A 22,664-nucleotide genomic window follows, 5' to 3' on the forward strand; every position below is an offset into this window, starting at 1 on the left:
GTAAGTATCCCCAGTTTGTTGTATTCTTCGTATTTTAATATATTTTGCTTCTAAAAAAAAATTCAACATGCAAATAGTTATAAACAACTAATTTAATTGAGAATATCAATAGAATTCACACATAAAAAAACTCGCAAATTTTGCGTGTCTTAAACTAATATTTTAAAATAAAATTCTTTATACCTTATTATCACTGGTTAGGTCGAGTAGATATATGAAAATGGACGATTACTAACCGCAAGAAGAAATAGACGATTACCATGGAAGAATGGAAGAAGGACCCAAGGTGTTTAAAGTTAGCTTAATGGAAAAACGTGTTTTAGGAGTTAGCAAATGGTGTATCCTTCTAAAAGGCATATTGTGATGTAAATATTTTTCTGCTGTTTTGTTTTAGGCATGTAAATTGGAGGTTGTTATGGTGTTTGTAAGCCTTTTTTCTTGGCCTTTTGGTGATCTCAATAATATTAGCTTTTCAAGAAAAAAGATATATTAAAAATGCAATAGTTTTTGAGTCATTGTTAGGACTAATGTGGTACTAACATCAACTAGTATAAGATATAATTAGGAATATAAAATGAATAAATTGTGAAACTATTACAACTTTTTGGGAGCAAAAGTATAAATGTTATAAATGTGAGATTATTGTTTTGACGAAAACAAAATTTTTGATTAAAATAAATCAAAAGGATGTATAAGTGTTATAAATTAAGACCGTATTACATATGAATTTGTTAGACACTGAATAAATTATATCTTGCTCTTTGTGTTTGATATGGAAAAAAATTAGATTTGTAGTGACGACGAATTTCTTTAAAGGGATGGTACATCTGTGATATTTAGGTTAGCAGGAGATGATAGATAAGAGAGTTTGATGGGTGGTTCGGTCACACGATGAAATCCGCTCTAATATCATGTTAGACAATGAATTCCCCAGTATCTTATTATGCTATTATTGATAAATATATATATAGATTACAAGAAAACCCTTTACGTTTTACGTTTTACGATTTACGTTTTACGTTTAGGTGTTACGTTTACATTTTACGGTTTACGTTTTATGATTTACGTTTTACATTTACGTGTTACGTTTACGTACTACGTTTACGTGTTACGTTTAAATTTTACAGTACATGTTACGTTTTACGTTTTACCTTTTACATCTACGATTTACGTTTACGATTTTCGTTTATGTTTTACATTTTACGTTTACGATTTACCTGTTACGGTTTACGTTTTACATTTACGTTTTATATTTGTGTTACATTTTCGTTTTATGTTTACCTTTTAGGTTTACGTGTTACGATACATTTTACGTGTTACTTTTTACGTGTTACGTTTACATTTTATGTTTACGTTATGTTTTACGTTTTACGTTTACGTGTACTTTTTACGTTTTATGATTACGTTATGTTTTACAGTTTACAGTTTACGGTTTACTTTTTCTGTAACGTTCTACATTATACGGTTTACGATCTACGTTTTAAGTTTTAAGTTTTAAGTTTACAATATATGCTTTACATTTATGTTTTACAATATATGTTTTTTACGTTTACGTTTTATTTTTAACATTTTATGTTTTACAAACCCCAAGATTTCAAATTCCCAAACCAAACGCATTATAATTCCAGTGATTTCAAATCCTCAAACCAAACATCACCTAACTGAGTTACTTACACTAAAATATACAATAAGATTTATTTTGTAGAAACTATTAAATCAATTATAAAAGATTTACCGTAAAATGCTTCTTAAACTATTAGAGATATATACTTAGGGACTAAGTTATTATTATATTTAGAGACTAAGTTTAGTTAAATATAGTATAGATATTATTGTCAATTCTGTCACCTCCAATCCTATTCTCGATTTATTAATTCTGTCATGGTATCAGATGCTCAGGTAAGTGGTTCGTTCTAGAGATCGAGTCAGGTCGTTGTCGTGCCGTCATCTCTACATTGAGATCGAGTCACGCCGTTGTCGTGCCGCAATCTCTACAACCGTTATAGATATCTACCACTCTTCTTCTTTAATCTACTTTTTTTTCTCTTGATCTAAAGTGCCCATATATCATTTTAGAAAATTATTCTTTCACACATTGTGAGGATAATTTCATTGATATATAGTACATACAAGACTTCGAGAGAAAGATAAATTACAACAAATATATAAACAATATTTATACTATAATTAACTAAACTTAATCTCCAAATATAAGAGGAGACGAATTAAAAGAAGAAAAAACGTAAGAGATTTTAGAGATTATAGTTTTGAGGGTTTAGGATCAATTAGGCTGATACCATACTAAGAATGAAATCTCAACCATTCTTCTTTTTTAATTTACTATTCTTTCTCTTGATCTAAATTGCTCTGATACCAAATTAGAAAACAATTCTTCACACATTGTGGGGATGATTTTATTCATATTTATGATACACTACTACAAAGATAAGTGGAAAAATAGCAGACTTGATGTAATATTCTATTTGAAAAAAAGTTAAGGTTTATATTAGAAATATAACCTTAAAACATACTCTAGGGAGAATCGGAGCCAAGTAGCATGAATCAACTCGAGTGTCCTGAAAATGCAGAGCTTGTGGAGATGAGTAAAAAATGGATTTTGATGATTAAAACACTAAGGAGTTATCTGAAATCAGCTAATACCTTAAACGATAGCTCTAATGTCAAGCAACCATTATTTTCAACCAGTTTATATAATGTATTTCACATTTTTAAGTACTTTTTCTAATATGAAGCTATGTTTACAATTAGTTCTAAGCTGAGCTCCCTAGAGACAAGTATCATGGATGGCGTCGCGTGTTCTGAAAATGCAGAGCTTGTTAGATTCATGATTAGTAAAAAGACGGATATCGATAATAACAACTTGAAGGAGTTATTGAAAGTCTGAAAATTTTTGTGTAGAAACCCCAAATGATCTTTCCAATGTGAGGTAACTATTCTTTTCAACCAGTTTATATGGCGTATTTTATATTTTTAAGTACTTTTTTCTTTTTCTTTTACAATTAGTTCTATGTTGAGTGGTATGTTACAAATACTAATTATTTAAAAATGCATATGACAATTGTGTTATTTAAATTTATTTGTATAATATAATACAACATAATGATTAGGATTTAATTTATGTTTATATAGTATGAGTCATTAAGATTCACCATTGTTTTATACTGTGGACCCCTTTTAGTTTTAATCGTAGCCACACCTCCAGCTGTTTGTTTACAGTTTACACTAATGAATGACTAAACAAATGAGTTTATCTTTGAAAAAAATGAACATAAACAAGATAATTCATTTGTTAAGTGTTTGTGTTGTTTTATACTTAATATATATATATATAAATATAATGCTCTGGTAGCATTATCTTTATAGTAGTGTAACTGGATTAACTGCGAATTAACATATTTTGCATATATTAGGGGTATTAGAACAATTTTTTTGAGATTCTTTGGAGGTTTTTAGTGATGTTACTCAAAATATAGAGATGAAACAAATGGGTAATTTCTCTATGGATCCATTATTTGTTTAGTTACCTTACCTTATAGTTTTTTAATTATTTCAGTAATTTTGATTTGTACAGTATTTGTTTGTCACATTTTTAGGTGAGAAAAATAAGACAAGCAAGTCATATATGAAAAACAATCTGAGGCAAGTACCAGTAAGGGAAGCACAAGATATTGTAATACCTTTAAGACCTCCGAGACCTCTAAGACCCCCAAGACCTCCAAGACCCCCAAGGCGGTAATATTTTAGAATTCGGTTTTAATTCAAATATACTTGTGTTATAATAATAATAATAATAATAATAATAATAATAATAATAATAATAATAATAATAATAATAATAATAATAATAATAATAATAATAGTAATAATAATAATAATAATAATAACAAGCCAAACATGATTGCAGGATAAAAAAGTAGCTTTTAGAAAGAAAGCAATCGTCACTATCAATAATGTGTCTAGAAAGCACAAGTTTAAAAATATTGAGTTTGATAATCATAATACAAATGCATATCTAAAGAAGGTTGATGTATTTCATCATGGTAATTCTTTGATTTCCTTAACTTGATTTTGATTTTAGAGGTAATTAATAGTTGCGTACATTTGTGTAATATATGTGAATTATACACAATTGACTCAAACTCATGTGCCTTTATTATTAGATAAACTAGCTATATATGTTTTACATGAAAACTGAAGACCGAATAATACGTACCCACTCTACATGAATAACGTTGCAAGGTGGATTTAAACTAAATAATCAAATAACAAAATCAGTTTTGAATGCATAATCATATCTGTATAACCCAAATGTTCTGTTTTGTTGCAGAGGAATATGAGGGGGGCAGATAGACAATGTTACATTAAACGCAAAATTTGTATTTTTCAAATATTTTGTTTTACATTTTACATTTACATGTTATGTTTTAAGTTTTACCTATTACGACTACATTTTACCTTTTACATCTACAATTTACGTTTACGTTATTCGCTTATGTTTTACATTTACGATTTACGATTTACGTGTTACGGTTTACGTTTTGTATTTGTGTTACATTTTATGTTTTACATTTGCGTTACGTTTTACGTTTTATGTTTACCATTTACGTTAACGTTTTACGATACATTATACGTGTTACTTTTTACTTTTTACACGTTACATTTTCCGTTTACGTGTTATGTTTGCGTTACGTTTTACGATTACGTTACGTTTTATAGTTTACTGATTACTTTTTACGTTACGTTCTACGTTTTACGGTTTACGATTTACATTTTACGTGTTAAGTTTTATGTTTTAAGTTTACGTATTATGCTTTATGTTTACATTTTACGGTTTACAGTTTAGGTTTTACAACATATGTTTTACGTTTACGGTTTACGTTTTATTTTTAACATTTTGTGTTTTACAAACCCCGGGATTTCGAATACCCAAACCAAACGCATGATAATTTCTGGAATTTTAAATTCTCGAACCAAACATCACCTAAATTAGTTACTTACACTAAAATATACAGTAAAATATATTTTTAAGAAAAATAAAATCAATTATTGAAGAATTATAGTAAAGTTCTTACTTGAACAATTAGAGATATACTTAGGGACTAAGTTATTATTATATTTGGAGATTAAGTTAGTTAATTATAGCATTTATATTATTGTCAATTTTTTCATCATCAATTCTATTATCGATTTATTAATTCTATCATGGTATATGATGCTCAGGTGAGTGGTTCGTTCTTGAGATCTAGTCAGGTTGTTGTTGTGCCGCCATCTCTACTACCACTATAAATACCCAGCACTCATCTTCTTTAATCTACTATATTTATCTCTTGATTAAAAGTGCTCTGATACCAAATTAGAAAATTATTCTTCACATATTGTGAGGATGATTTCATTGATATATAGTACATACAAAATTTGGAGTGGAAAAAAAATTACAACAAATATGAAAACAATATCTATACTATAATTAACTAAACTTAATTTGCAAATATAAGAGGAAAAGAATTAAAATAAAAAAAAACATGAGAGATTTTAGAGATTATAGTTTTGAGGGTTTAGGATCGATTAGGCTGATACCATACTAAGAATTAAATCTCAACTACTCTTCTTTTTTAATCTACTATTCTTTCTCTTAATCTAAAGTGCTCTGATACCATATTATAAAATAATTCTCCACGCATTGTGGGGATGATTTTATTCATATTTATAATACTAGTACTAAAAAAATAAGTGAAAAAATTAGGAGGCTTGATGTAATATTCTATTTGAAAAAGTGAGTTTATATTAGAAATATATCCCTAAAACATACTATGGGGAGAATCGGAGCCAAATAGCATGAATCAACTCGAGTAACCTGAAAATGCAGAGCTTTTGTCGATGAGTAAAAAGATGGATATCGATAATTACTTCGCGAAGGAGTTATCTGAAATCAATTAAAACCCTAAAAGATAGCTCCAATATCAAATAACGTTTATTTTCAACCAGTTTATATATTGTATTTTTACATTTTAAGTACTTTTTCTCATATGAAGCTATGTTTACAATTAGTTTTAAGCTGAGCTACCCATAGACAAATATCATTAATGACTTCGCGTGTCTCGAAAATGCAAAACTCGTGAGATTCATTATTAATAAAAAGACGGATATCGATAATTACAACTTAAAGGTGTTATTGAAAGTGTGCAAAATTGTGTGTAGATATGAACTTCCAATTAAAATCCTAAATGATCTTTCCAATGTCAGGTAACTATTCTTTTAACCGTATTTTATATTCTTAAGTACTTTCTCTCTTTCGTTTATAATTAGTTCTATGTTGAATCGTATGTTACAAATACTAATTATTTAACTATTGTTAACTAAATCCCTATGACAATTGTGTTATTTAAGTTTAGTTTTATAATAAAATACAATGTAATGTTAGGATTTAATTTATGATTCTATAGTATGAGTCATTAAGATTTATCACTGTTTTATACTATGGACTTCTTTGAGTTTTAATAGTAGCCACACCTCCAACTGTTTATTTACAGGTTACACTATTGAATGACTGAACAAATGAGGTTATCTTTGAAAAGAACGAACATAAACAAGAAAATTCATTTGTCAAGTGTTTGTGTTGTTTAATACGTAATATGTAAATATAAATATAATGTGCATGTAGCATGATCTTTATAGTAGTGTAACTGGATTAATTACGAATTAACATATTATGCATCTATCAAGGGTGTTAGAACAATTTTTTTGAGATTATTTGGAGGTTTATTTAGTGATGTTGCTCAAATTCATGTGATGAAACAATTAGGTAATTTCTCTATGGATTCATTATTTGTTTAGTTACCTTTCCTAACAATATTTTATGTCTTTCATTATTTTTGATCGGTATAGTATTTGTTTTTGTTTGAAACATTTTTAGGTGACAAAAATAAGACAAGCAAGCCGTATAAGGAAAACAATCTGAGGTAAGTACCAGTAAGGAAAGCACAAGACATTATAATACCTTTAAGACATCTGAGACCTCCAAGACCCCAAGACCTGCAAGACCTCGAAGGCCCCAAGGCAGTAATATTTTAGAATTTGGTTTTAATTCAAGTATACTTGTGTTATAATAATAATAACAACAACAACAACAACAACAATAACAATAATAATAATAATAATAATAATAATAATAATAATAATAATAATAATAATAATAATAATAATAATAATAATAAGTCAAGCATGATTGCAGGATAAACAAGTAGCTTTTAGAGAGATACAATCATTGTAAGTATCCCCAGTTTGTTGTATTCTTCGTATTTTAATATATTTTGCTTCTAAAAAAAAAAAAATTCAACATGCAAATAGTTATAAACAACTAGTTTAATTGAGAATATCAATAGAATTCACACATAAAAAAACTCGCAAATTTTGCGTGTCTTAAACTAATATTTTAAAATTAGAATTCTTTATACCTTATTATCACTGATTAGGTCGAGTAGATATATGAAAAATGGACGATTACTAACCGCAAGAAGAAATGGACGATTACCATGGAAGAATGGAAGAAGGACCCATTTAAAGTTGACTTAATGGAAAAACGTGTTTTAGGAGTTAACAAATGGTGTATCATTCTAAAAGGCATATTGTGATGTAAATATTTTTCTGTTGTTTTGTTTTAGACATGTAAATTGGAGGTTGTTATGGTGTTTGTAAGCCTTTTTTCTTGGCCTTTTAGTGATCTCAATAATATTAGCTTTTCAAGAAAAAAGATATATTAAAAATGCAATAGTTTTTGAGTCATTGTTATGACTAATGTGGTACTAACATCAACTAGTATAAGATATAATTAGGAATATAAAATGAATAAATTGTGAAACTATTACAACGTTTTGGGAGCAAAAGTATAAATGTTATAAATGTGAGATTATTGTTTTGACGAAAACAAAATTTTTGATTAAAATAAAACAAAAGGATGTATAAGTGTTATAAATTAAGACCGTATTACATTTGATTTTGTTAGACACTGAATAAATTATATCTTGCTCTTTGTGTTTGATATGAAAAAAATCAGATTTGTAGTGACGAAGAATTTCTTTAAAGAGATGGTACATCTGTGACATTTAGGTTAGTAGGAGATGATAGATAAGAAAGTTTGATGGGTGGTTCGGTTGCGCGATCAAATCCGCTCTAATATCATGTTAGACAATGAATTCCCCAGTATCTTATTATGCTATTATTGATAAATATATATAGAGATTACAAGAAAACCCTTTACGTTTTACGATTTACATTTACGTTTTACGATTTACGTTTAGGTGTTACGTTTATATTTTACGGTTAACGTTTTTATGATTTACGTTTTACATTTACGTGTTACGTTTACGTATTACGTTTACGTGTTACGTTTAAATTTTACATGTTACGTTTTACGTTTTACCTTTTACATCTACGGTTTACGTTTACGATTTTCGTTTATGTTTTACATTTTACGTTTACGATTTACGTGTTACGGTTTACGTTTTACATTTACGTTTTATATTTATATTTGTGTTACATTTTTGTTTTATGTTTACCTTTTAGGTTTACATGTTACGATACATTTTACGTGTTACTTTTTACGTGTTACGTTTTACGTTTACGTTTTATGTTTGCGTTATGTTTTACGTTTTACGTTTCACGTTTACGTGTACTTTTTACATTTTATGATTACATTATGTTTTACAGTTTACAGTTTACTTTTTCTGTAACGTTCTACATTATACAGTTTACGATCTACGTTTTAAGTTTTAAGTTTACAATATATGCTTTACGTTTATGTTTTACAATATAAGTTTTTTACATTTACGTTTTATTTTTAACATTTTATGTTTTACAAACCCCAAGATTTCAAATTCTCAAACCAAACGCATTATAATTCCAATGATTTCAAATCCTCAAACCAAACATCACCTAAATGAGTTATTTACACTAAAATATACAGTAAGATTTATTTTGTAGAAACTATTAAATCAATTATAAAAGATTTACCGTAAAATGCTTCTTAAACTATTAGAGATATATACTTAGGGACTAAGTTATTATTATATTTAGGGACTAAGTTTAGTTAAATATAGTATATATATTATTGTCAATTCTATCACCTCCAATCCTATTCTCAATTTATTAATTCTGTCATGGTATCAGATGCTCAGGTAAGTGGTTCGTTCTAGAGATCGAGTCAGGTCATTGTCGTGCCGTCATCTCTACATTGAGATCGAGTCACGCCGTTGTCGTGCCGCCATCTCTACAACCGCAATAGATATCTACCACTCTTCTTCTTTAATTTACTTTTTTTCTCTTGATCTAAAGTGCCCATATATCATTTTAGAAAATTATTCTTTCACACATTGTGAGGATAATTTCATTGATATATAGTACATACAAGACTTGGAGAGAAAGATAAATTACAACAAATATGTAAACAATATTTATACTATAATAAACTAAACTTAATCTCCAAATATACGAGGAGACGAATTAAAAGAAGAAAAAACGTAAGAGATTTTAGAGATTATAGTTTTGAGGGTTTAGGATCAATTAGGCTGATACCATACTAAGAATGAAATCTCAACCATTCTTCTTTTTTAATTTACTATTCTTTCTCTTGATCTAAAGTGCTCTGATACCATATTAGAAAACAATTCTTCACATATTGTGGGGATGATTTTATTCATATTTATGATACTATACTACAAAGATAAGTGAAAAAATAGCAGACTTGATGTAATATTCTATTTGAAAAAAAGTTAAGGTTTATATTAGAAATATAACCTTAAAACATACTCTAGGGAGAATCGGAGCCAAGTAGCATGAATCAACTCGAGTGTCCTGAAAATACAGAGCTTGTGGAGATGAGTAAAAAATGGATTTTGATGATTACAACACTAAGGAGTTATCAGAAATTAGCTAATACCTTAAACGATAGCTCCAATGTCAAGCAACCATTATTTTCAACCAGTTTATATAATGTATTTCACATTTTTAAGTACTCTTTCTAATATGAAGCTATGTTTACAATTAGTTCTAAGCTGAGCTCCCTAGAGACAAGTATCATGGATCGCGTCACGTGTTCTGAAAATGCAGAGCTTGTTAGATTCATGATTAGTAAAATGACGGATATCGATAATAACAACTTGAAGGAGTTATTGAAAGTGTGAAATTTTTTGTGTAGAATCCCAAATGATCTTGCCAATGTGAGGTAACTATTCTTTTTAACCAGTTTATATGACGTAATTTATATTTTTAAGTACTTTTTTCTTTTTCATTTACAATTAGTTCTATGTTAAGTGGTATGTTACAAATACTAATTATTTAACTATTGTTAACTAAATGTATATGACAATTGTGTTATTTAAATTTATTTGTATAATATAATACAACATAATGATTAGGATTTAATTTATGTTTATATAGTATGAGTCATTAAGATTCACCATTGTTTTATACTATGGACCCCTTTGAGTTTTAATCGTAGCCACACCTCTAACTGTTTGTTTACAGTTTACACTAATGAATGACTGAACAAATGAGCTTATCTTTGAAAAAAATGAACATAAACAAGATAATTCATTTGTTAAGTGTTTGTGTTGTTTTATACGTAATATGTATATATAAATATAATGCTCTGGTAGCATTATCTTTATAGTAGTGTAACTGGATTAACTGCGAATTAACATATTTTGCATATATCAGGGGTATTAGAACAATTTTTTTTTGAGATTCTTTGGAGGATTTTAGTGACGTTACTCAAAATATAGAGATGAAATAAATGGGTAATTTCTCTATGGATCCATTATTTGTTTAGTTACCTTACCTATCAGTTTTTTATTTATTTCAGTAATTTCAATTTGTACAGTATTTGTCTGTCACATTTCGAGGTGAGAAAAATAAGACAAGCAAGTCATATATGAAAAACAATCTGAGGCAAGTACCAGTAAGGGAAGTACAAGACATTGTAATACCTTTAAGACCTCCGAGACCTCTACGACCCCCAAGACCTCCAAGACCCCCAAGGCGGTAATATTTTAGAATTCAGTTTTAATTCAAATATACTTGTGTTATAATAATAATAATAATAATAATAATAATAATAATAATAATAATAATAATAATAATAATAATAATAATAATAATAATAATAATAATAATAATAATAATAATAATAATAATAATAATAATAACAAGTCAAACATGATTGCAGGATAAACAAGTAACTTTTAGAAAGAAAGCAATCGTCACTATCAATAATGTGTCTAGAAAGCACAAGTTTAAAAATATTGAGTTTGATAATCATAATACAAATGCATATCTAAAGAAGGTTGATGTATTTCATCATGGTAATTCTTTGATTTCCTTAACTTGATTTTGATTTTAGAGGTAATTAATAGTTGCATACATTTGTGTAATATATGTGAATTATACACAATTGGCTCAAACTCATGTGCCTTTATTATTAGATAAACTAGCTATATATGTTTTACATGAAAATTGAAGACCGAATAATACGTACCCACTCTACATGAATAACGTTGCAAGGTGGATTTAAACTAAATAATCAAATAACAAAATTAGTTTTGAATGCATAATCATATCTGTATAACCCAAATATTCTGTTTTGTTGCAGAGGAATATGAGGGGGGCAGATAGACAATGTTACATTAAACGCAAAATTTGTATTTTTCAAATATTTTGTTTTACGTTTTATGTTTACATGTTATGTTTTAAGTTTTACCTATTACGTCTACGTTTTACCTTTTACATCTATGATTTACGTTTACGTTATTCCCTTACGTTTTACATTTTACATTTACGATTTACGATTTACGTGTTACGGTTTACGTTTTGTATTTGCGGTACATTTTATGTTTTATATTTGCGTTACATTTTACGTTTTATGTTTACCATTTACGTTAACGTTTTACGATACATTATACGTGTTACTTTTTACTTTTTATGTGTTACGTTTTTCGTTTACGTTTTATGTTTGTGTTACGTTTTATGATTACATTACGTTTTATAGTTTACTGATTACTTTTTACGTTACGTTCTACGTTTTACGGTTTACAATTTACGTTTTACGTTTTAAGTTTTATGTTCTAAGTTTACAATTTATGCTTTACGTTTACGTTTTACGGTTTACAGTTTACGTTTTACAACATATGTTTTATATTTACGGTTTACGTTTTATTTTTAACATTTTATGTTTTACAAACCCCGGGATTTCGAATATCCAAACCAAACGTATGATAATTTCTGGGATTTTAAATTCTCGAATCAAACATCACCTAAATGAGTTACTTACACTAAAATATACAGTAAAATATATTTTTAAGAAAAATTAAATCAATTATTGAAGAATTATAGTAAAGTTCTTACTTGAACAATTAGAGATATACTTAGGGACTAAGTTATTATTATATTTGGAGATTAAGTTAGTTAATTATAGCATATATATTATTGTCAATTTTGTCATCATCAATTCTATTATCGATTTATTAATTCTGTCTTGGTATATAATGCTCAGGTGATTGGTTCGTTCTAGAGATCTAGTCAGGTTGTTGTTTTGCCGCCATCTCTACTACCGCTATAAATACCCAGCACTCATCTTCTTTAATCTACTATATTTTTCTCTTGATTAAAAGTGCTCTGATACCAAATTAGAAAATTATTCTTCACACATTGTGAGAATGATTTCATTGATATATAGTACATACAAAATTTGGAGTGAAAAATAAATTACAACAAATATGGAAACAATATCTATAATATAATTAACTAAACTTAATTTGCAAATATAAGAGGAAAAGAATTAAAATAAAAAAATATGAGAGATTTTAGAGATTATAGTTTTGAGGGTTTAGGATCGATTAGGCTGATACCATACTAAGAATTAAATTCCAACTACTCTCTTTTTTAATCAACTATTCTTTCTCTTAATCTAAAGTGCTCTGATACCATATTAGAAAATAATTCTTCACGCATTGTGGGGATAATTTTATTCATATTTATAATACTAGTACTAAAAAAATAAGTGAAAAAATAAGAGGCTTCATGTAATATTTTATGTGAAAAAGTGAGTTATATTAGAAATATATCCCTAAAACATACTATGGGGAGAATCGGAGCCAAGTAGCATGAATCAACTCAAGTAACCTGAAAATGCAGAGCTTGTGTCGATGAGTAAAAAGATGGATATTGATTATTACTACGCGAAGGAGTTATCTGAAATCAATTAAAACCCTAAAAGATAGCTCCAATATCAAATAACGGTTATTTTCAACCAGTTTATATAATGTATTTTTACATTATAAGTACTTTTTCTCATATGAAGCTATGTTTATAATTAGTTTTAAGCTGATCTCCCCATAGACAAGTATCATTAATGACGTCGCGTGTCCCGAAAATGCAAAGCTCGTGAGATTCATAATTAATAAAAAAATGGATATCGATAATTACAACTTAAAGGAGTTATTGAAAGTGTGCAAAATTGGGTGTAGATATAAACTTCCAATTAAAATCCTAAATGATCTTTCCAGTGTCAGGTAACTATTCTTTTAACAGTATTTTATATTCTTAAGTACTTTCTCTCTTTCGTTTATAATTAGTTCTATGTTGAATCGTATGTTACAAATACTAATTATTTAACTATTGTTAACTAAATCCCTATGATAATTGTGTTATTTAAGTTTAGTTTTATAATATAATACAATGTAATGTTAGGATTTAATTTATGATTCTATAGTATGAGTTATTAAAATTTATCACTGTTTTATACTATGGTCTTCTTTGAGTTTTAATAGTAGCCACACCTCCAACTGTTTGTTTACAGGTTACACTAATGAATGACTGTACAAATGAGGTTATCTTTGAAAAGTACAAACATAAACCAGAAAATTCATTTGTCAAGTGTTTGTGTTGTTTAATATGTAATATGGAAATATAAATTTAATGCGCATATAGTGTGATGACCCGGAAATTTTCGACCAAATTTAAACTTAATCTTAAATTGATTTCGACACGATAAGCAAAGTCTATTTATTTGAATCTCAAAATTTTTGAACTATTTCATGAAATCATTTGACCTTTGATTACTCCCGACGATTCACGAACAATTGTGTGTAAATAAATGTGTATATATATGTATATATATATATATTTATTTATAAATATAAACCAAAGTATATATATAATGATTTGAAATAATACAATTTAATCATTAGAATTAAAAATATAAAATAAGATATAGAATAAATAAATTACTATTAAAAGAAATATATATATATATGTACATATATATATATATATATATATATATATATATATATATATATATATATATATGTATATATATATATATATATATATATATATATATATATATATATATGAAATGATTTCTAAAATTGGTGACTATAGTTATATTGTAATATATAAAAATGTATAAGTATTAAATATAAAATATATGTTAAAATTTACATAATTAATAAATTATAATATTAAAACATTAAAAGTAAATACAAGATAAGAATATAGTTGTTGTAGTAATATAATTATCACTTTCATTATTATTATTAATGTCAATATTAATATTTGTATTATTAATATTATATAATACATAGATATAAAAATTGAAACATAAAACTTGTTATATGTTAAACCTTAATTGTATTATCATTAGATATTATTATTATTAAAGACACTATTATTTTTTTTATCATTAATAAACTTATTATCATTTTATGATTTTTGTATCATTATTACTTATTATTATTATTGATATAATTATTACTATTATTATTAAAATATTTATTAATTATTAATATTAATTAAAAAAAAAGTCAAGAACTAGTACCATTCCGTTGCACATCTTAATCCAAATTTTTCAAATTTTGTTTTCTGTTTGTAATCTGTTAGATGTCCATTTCAATTCCATTAGAAAACAAGAATTAATCTGTATAAATGATCTCCTACAATTAGTAAGAGAATTACAAACCAAAAACTTAGAAAATAAGCTCGTATCCTCTGTTCTTCACCTTTTTAACCATATTTTAATTTCGAATGAATTTTCAAAATGTAATAATACAATCTTGTTAGGAATTGTCTATCTAAACTATCTGTAAGTTTTCAATCCTCAATTCTTTCTATCGAATTCTAATTTTGAGGTCAAAGTTTTGGGTTTTAAAAGTCAACTAAGTGTTCTTGATTCAAATTCGGATTTGTTTTGATGTTTCCAGTTAATTTGATGATCCATAAAGATTATAGGAATGATTTGCAACACAATTCATGTTGTAATCATAACCTATAACATTCTTAATCTCAAAATCAATTTTTGAGTTCATGAGTTCTTGACAGTGATATACACCAACTTGAATTCGAAATAAATTTTAAAAACTAAAAATGCAGAGGAGTTAGGAATCATTTACTTAAACTTTCTGTAATATCTCAAGTTCCAATTCCTAATAACGAATTCGAATTTGCGAGTCAAAGTTTCAATTTTAAAATGTCAACTATTGTTCTACAATCAAATTCGAGTTCTATTTGATGTTTTTGTTGAAATTGATGATTCACAAAGTTTTTAGGAATGATTTGAAACATATTTTATGTTGTAAAGATTGTCCAAAACGAACTCAAAATTGAAAACATAAATTTTTTTTAGAAGCTACAAGTAGCTTTTTTTCAGTTTTTTCTCAATTTTTTTAATTACAAGAACACTTTTATTTTTTTTGTTTCATGTTGTTTACAAGTCATAAATGAAAACTCGAATTCGTTAATTTGATTTTTTAAGTTCCATGGTTGAATGGATTTAAGGTAGAAGATGAAGAAGATGATTCAAGTTGAAATAGATATTAGATATATATATTTGGGTTGCATAATAAATAAGAAAGACATGAATGACAGAATGGTTAAGGGTGTTTGTGGGTGAGCTAGAGGTCTCGGGTTCGAGCCCTGTTCGAGACATGTTTTTTTTAGAAAAGCTTTGGAAGGTAGATTTCATTACCAAAATTATTATTATTATTATTGTTATTGACAGAATTGATAAATCGTATAACCCAACAACATGTATAACATATAAGTCCAAGAGTCTATCCTTTTCTAAAACCAATTGGTAATAGAGGGACTTTCCCTTTGACTTATATGCATACATTTGTTTTTGTCCATGACCGATGTGGGATAACTTCCTAACATGCCCCCTCACATCGAGGCGTGGAACGGTTGTAGAGATGGCGGCAAGAAGAAGGCATGAATCAATCTCTTTGTAGCGACGGCGGCACACTCATGGGGGCCTGACTCGGACTCGCTGTAGAACAAACCGTCCACCTAATCTCTGATACCATGACAGAATTGATAAATCGTATAACCCAACAACATGTATAACATATAAGTCCAAGAGTCCATCCTTTTCTAAAACTAATTGGTAATAGAGGGACTTTCCCTTTGGCTTATATGCATACATTTGTTTTTGTCCATAACCGATGTGGGATAACTTCCCAATAGTTATTGTTACTAAAATTATAATTTTTTATCATTATTATTATTACTAATATGTGTATTATTACTATTATTATGATTAGGAATATTATTATTATCAAAATAACACAAATTGTTATTATTATTATTATTATTATTATTATTATTTTTATTATTATTCATATTAGAATTAGTATCATTATGTACTTATTAGTATTATTAGAATCATTATTAACATATGTATTATCATTATTTTCATTATCATTTTTATTATTAGTATTATCGTTAGTAATAAAGTTATTATTAGTAGGACTATTATTAGTAAATCATTAATATCAAAACTATCATTTTTTTAACTAATAAATATTTTGTACATAAAATATACTTATTACATATACTACAATTATATTAATATTTCACATAACTATATATATATATATATATATATATATATATATATATATATATATATATATATATATATATATATATATATATATATATATATCAAACCTATTAACATTATACTTACATATAACAAACTATTGATTTTTAGATATAACACTAAACATATATGTATATATATAGATATTTTAAAATAAATAAATGAATAGATAATAATTATTTTAAAATAATATATATAAACTACAAACACATAGATAATATGTAATCAATAAAGAAAATTATGTGATTTCCATTATATGTTTTAATAGATATACAATTGATATAGGTTCGTGAATCCGAGGCCAACCTTGCCTTTGTCAATGCCGTCATATGTATTTTTACTATGAAATATAGTATAGTGAGTTCATTTGATTCCATTTTACTCTTTATATTTTTGGGATTGAGAATACATGCACTGTTTTTACAACTGCTTTATTAAATGCTTTTTAAATATATTTTGAACTGATAATACATGAAATGCTTTTATAAATGTTTGACGCGATATGACACAAGTAAAACATTCCTCGAATGAATTATTATGCAGACAGAAGTTCTATTGATTATGATTGAATTAGTTAGACGTGATAATTGCCAATAATTGATGTGAATATTTTCCACTGATTATTATTGCTTGGTAACCTAAGAATTAGAAACGGGTATGGCCCTAATTTACGTGAATCCTAAAGGTAGCTACCGGGTTTAACACCCCCACCCAGAATGTTCACTAGACGGAAGAACTAGTGGGCGTGGTGTTTAGTACTTCAAAGTTTATATATTATACAGATGAGATGTTCTGTTTTGGGGATATTATTGATGCGCATTATATGTTTAGGTCGATTACCATGTTGAGCAATGAAAGCAAAGTGAATGTTATGTATCGAGAGAATGATTTTTATACACAGGTTATGTGTATTATTTTTGTGCACGAGATATGTGTATGGTTATTTAAAAATCGATAGGCAACCTATGGGGGATAAAAGGATACGGACCTACTCTGCCAAGCATTATGAAAAATGGTTTCGTACACGAGATAGGTGTACTGCGTTTAAATCTTGTGGTCTATCAAAATGATGAATTTTATTGTTTTATGATAAACATATGAACTCACCAACCTTTTAGTTGACACTTGAAAGTATGTTTATTCTCAGGTATGAAAGAAATCTTCCGTTGTGCATTTGCTCATTTTAGAGATACTACTTGGAGTCATTCATGACATATTTCAAAAGACATTGCATTCGAGTCGTTAAGTTCATCAAGATTATTATTAAGTCAATTATAGTTGGATGTATTATGAAATGGTACGCATGCCGTCAACTTTTGATGAAAAGAAAGTTTGTCTTTTAAAAACGAATGCAATGTTTGTAAAATGTATCATATAGAGGTCAAATACCTCGCAATGAAATCAACTATTGTGAATCGTTTAGAATCGTTATGAACGGGTCCTTTCAGTTGGTATCAGAGCGGTGGTCTTAGCGAACCAGGTCTTACATTAGTGTGTCTAACTGATAGTTGATTAGATGCATTAGTGGGTCTGGACTTCGACCGTGTCTGCATGTCAAAAGTTTTTCTTATCATTTCTAGTCGAAAATCATCTGCTTATCATTCTTAGAAAACTATCTACTTATCATTTTTAGTCTAGACACATCTTACTGCATTGATTACATGAATAGTGTATAGACAAAAATTCATATCTTAGCGTATCTGTTACTGTAAACTTTGCCTGACATATTCCGCAAATTCCTCCGTAATCTACGAAATCTTTTGTTCTATATATATATATATAGATATTCTATATAATTAGAATACCATCCGATTGCCGGAAAACGTCTCATATCGAAAAATTCTTTATTCAATAGTACAAAATGGAACTAGCCACTAGTTCAAGTCCCTCGGATTCTGATATGGAGTTTCACTCAAGCTCCAAAAGCAGTGTGACCGGAATGGATCAACCAATTAGCCATAATCTATTCTGGATGAATTGGGGATGAGTTCGTAGTCTACTTAATCATTGGAGACGCGAAGAAGGCGATCCCTTCCACCAACCAAATTCACCTCTTGGTGAAGAACCTGAAGCACTTACCTGCGAACCTATCTGAAACACCATTTTTAGTCTCATTTCCAGGGTAGCTCGACACGATTATATACTATCCACAATTCTAAACCTTATTTATCCGCTCGTTCTGACCGACAATCATCTCGGAATAATGGAAGAAGTCAACGAACTTCGCACTCGAGTAATCAATTTGGAGAATATGGTGTAAAACTTATCAGCTTCAACAACATCACTAACACCAACAGTACCACCAACATCCACACCAGTACTACTAACAACCTAAGTTTCAACATCACATGCCTCAACATCTCATTCTGTACCTCGAGCATAATCATCGTTCTACATGACGCTCTACATCATTTATCTTCGTTCGACATGGCGATTATGTAATCTCTAATGTTTTAGAGATTATATATTCTTGTTCTAACGGTAAATCAAATGAGATTAATATCATATTAACTCATTAAATCTATATTACATCTGAAGAAAATATATACGTACATATGTTTTCATAAAGATTGTAATTAAAAATTCTTTTATACAAACTGTTAATGGTGAAAATATTTTAACGGGTAGGTAATACCCGAGGAATATTTAAATTTCACATTACTAAGTTACACTGTACATTCTTCGAATCTGATGCAACAGTCAGTTACTATTCTACTTACATCCACATATATACGTATCCGTTCACCGCAGAATAACCATTTTCATTCAATTTCATATTTGGATTTTGACCTATCAGAATCCAACAAGTGGCATAATGAAGAAAACATCGGACATAAATAAAATTTGTTAGAAACAAATAAATTAACTATGAGAAATTTTGTTAAGAATCCACGCTAACAAAATCTTAGCTAACTGTTCCCATCTAACTGTTAATCCCTAATTACATTTATTTATCGCAAATTATTTATCGCAATTTTAATTCTCGCAATTTTATTTATCGTCATTTAATTTCTGTTATTTATTTTACGCACTTTAAATATCGTCGGGACACATATACAATATTTTAACATATCATATTGACGTCATCTATATATATTATTTGGAATAACCATAGACACTCTATATGCGGTAATGCTCGAGTTAGCTATACAGGGTTGAGGTTGATTCTAAATAATATATATACTTTGAGTTGTGATCGAGTCTGAGACATGTATACAATGGGTCACGACATGTATTAATTAATTCGAATATTATATATTAAACTATATATGAATTGTTGAACTACTAATTGTGGACTTCTAACTGTGGATTAATAACATTGGATAATTAAAATGAATTAAAATCTCGATTATAATATATGAAACTAAACATTTCTTCAAGTTTGCCACTTGATTTCACCTTAAACCTCATTTGTATCTTGACGATTACAATCTGCGTTCAAACCTTTCATGATTCTTGAAAACACCTCAATCGAGAGAATGAACCAACCACACTTCATCTACGGAAGGAAAGATTTATGCATATAGTTATGCCCCTGAAAACACTCAGAACCTGTGTAAACATTTAACACGTATCTGTGCTAGCTTCTTTGACATTGTTATTACCAAAAATAACATTGCAATTCTTTTTTTTTTTTTTTCAAATTAGCCAATTTTGTCACAGCTTCAACAAATCAACTTCAATTTTTCATTCGAATAAACCTTATTATAAAGATTACCCCTTCATCATCGTTACCGGAGAACCGTTTATATTCCATCACATTAGCAGTAAACTTACCAGCAACTTCATTGCTCATTGGCTTAAGTCTCTCCGAAGAAGCATTATATTTGTTCTTTAAAACCTATTCATATACTCATCCACATCTTAACGAGAATTGCCATACCAATTACCGAGAATCAGCAAACAGTATTTCAAATCTTGCAGCGTTTCTACATCAACAATTATATGTATACATATAACATTTATCTCTTAGAATTATGATCTTCCATTCTGAAATTCTGAAAAGCACCCAGTCTACGAATCAATACCCTGAATTCTGAAAAAGCTGAATGAAGCAACAAAAACTGTAAACCATCTTAACAGTCGAAAGTTTGATGATAAAATAGTATGTTGGCAAAGCTCAGAAATGTTGGAACTAGAAAATGGATTAAGCAAACCATGAAGGAGGTTGTAGACAAATCATAAAGACTAAACATGCTTTCAAAGAATCCAAATGATTCAGTATCTGCTGAAGTTATTAACGAATACCTTACTCCCAACTCTAAACCTTTACGGACAAATCTTCTTCATCATCCATCGATACTAGAAATTCTAAGATATCATCATATCTTTCATTATAAATATCCTCGATATTTCTGAAGATATTTTCATAACTACTCTTATCTGAAATCCTTTATCTCTTCGCGCTATCTGTATTATAATATAAAGAAAACTGTTTTAGTTTCTATATTTTGTAAATGATCGAGTTTAAATTATGAATGTTTTTGAAGTAGTGTTGGAAACAGATGCATGAGTTACTATAATATAATGACACTTAATCAACGTGATTATATTAGAGTAATTCATGATGAGTTTCTAATGGAACGTGATGATTCACAGACCATAACGTCATCATGTGTCAATTTACACGACTCTTACATTCTACCTAATCTTTAAATATATCAAGAACATATCTTTCTGATAGTTCTATCTTTTCTCTTGAATTCTGGTAATTTAACCAATCAAGATCATGCTATATTAATTTCTCTCTTAGAACGTTAGTCATGTTCATTCGAAACTTCATACCTACAAATTCTGGATCATTATTCGATTGACTTAAAGTCAGGAAGAGAAAACAAAAGGATAGAACTCCAAAATATAAAGAAAATGAAGGGAATAGATTTATAGTGAAATATCAGACAGAGCATTCGAGACAGATCCTCGCATTTAACCAAAGAGGATTCTAATTTCCTTAATTACCGAAAAATCAAATCTTATTACGAAGATTTTCTCTAAATCCTTTGAATTCTGGAATTCAACCCTGACCATGTCAAAAGCTAAAACAAATCTTTATTTTTCCCATTTCAATCTTTTGTGACAACTTCACCTGTACTCTTCGAGTAATCGAATAATTTTATCAATATTACTTAGTGTTGATAAAACTCTATTTATCAACTCATAATTGTCATGAAAACATTTTTATTGTTAGCCATGACGACCCCGATCAAATTTCGGGACGAAATTTCTTTAACGGGTAGGTACTGTGACGACCCAGAAATTTCTGACCAAATTTAAACTTAATCTTAAATTGATTTCGACACGATAAGCAAAGTCTATTTATTTGAATCTCAAAATTTTTGAACTATTTCATGAAATCATTTGACCTTTGATTACTCCCAACGATTCACGAACAATTGTGTGTAAATAAATGTGTATATATATATATGTATATATATATATATGTATTTATAAATATAAACCAAAGTATATATATAATGATTTGAAATAATACAATTTAATCATTAGAATTAAAAATATAAAATAAGATATAGAATAAATAAATTACTATTAAAAGAAATATATATATATATATATATATATATATATATATATATATATATATATATATATATATATATATATATATATATATATATATATATATATATATATATATATATGAACATGATTTCTATAATTGGTGACTATAGTTATATTGTAATATATAAAA

This window comes from Rutidosis leptorrhynchoides, chromosome 9 (genome assembly GCF_046630445.1).
Source record: "Rutidosis leptorrhynchoides isolate AG116_Rl617_1_P2 chromosome 9, CSIRO_AGI_Rlap_v1, whole genome shotgun sequence".
NCBI lineage: Eukaryota > Viridiplantae > Streptophyta > Magnoliopsida > Asterales > Asteraceae > Rutidosis > Rutidosis leptorrhynchoides.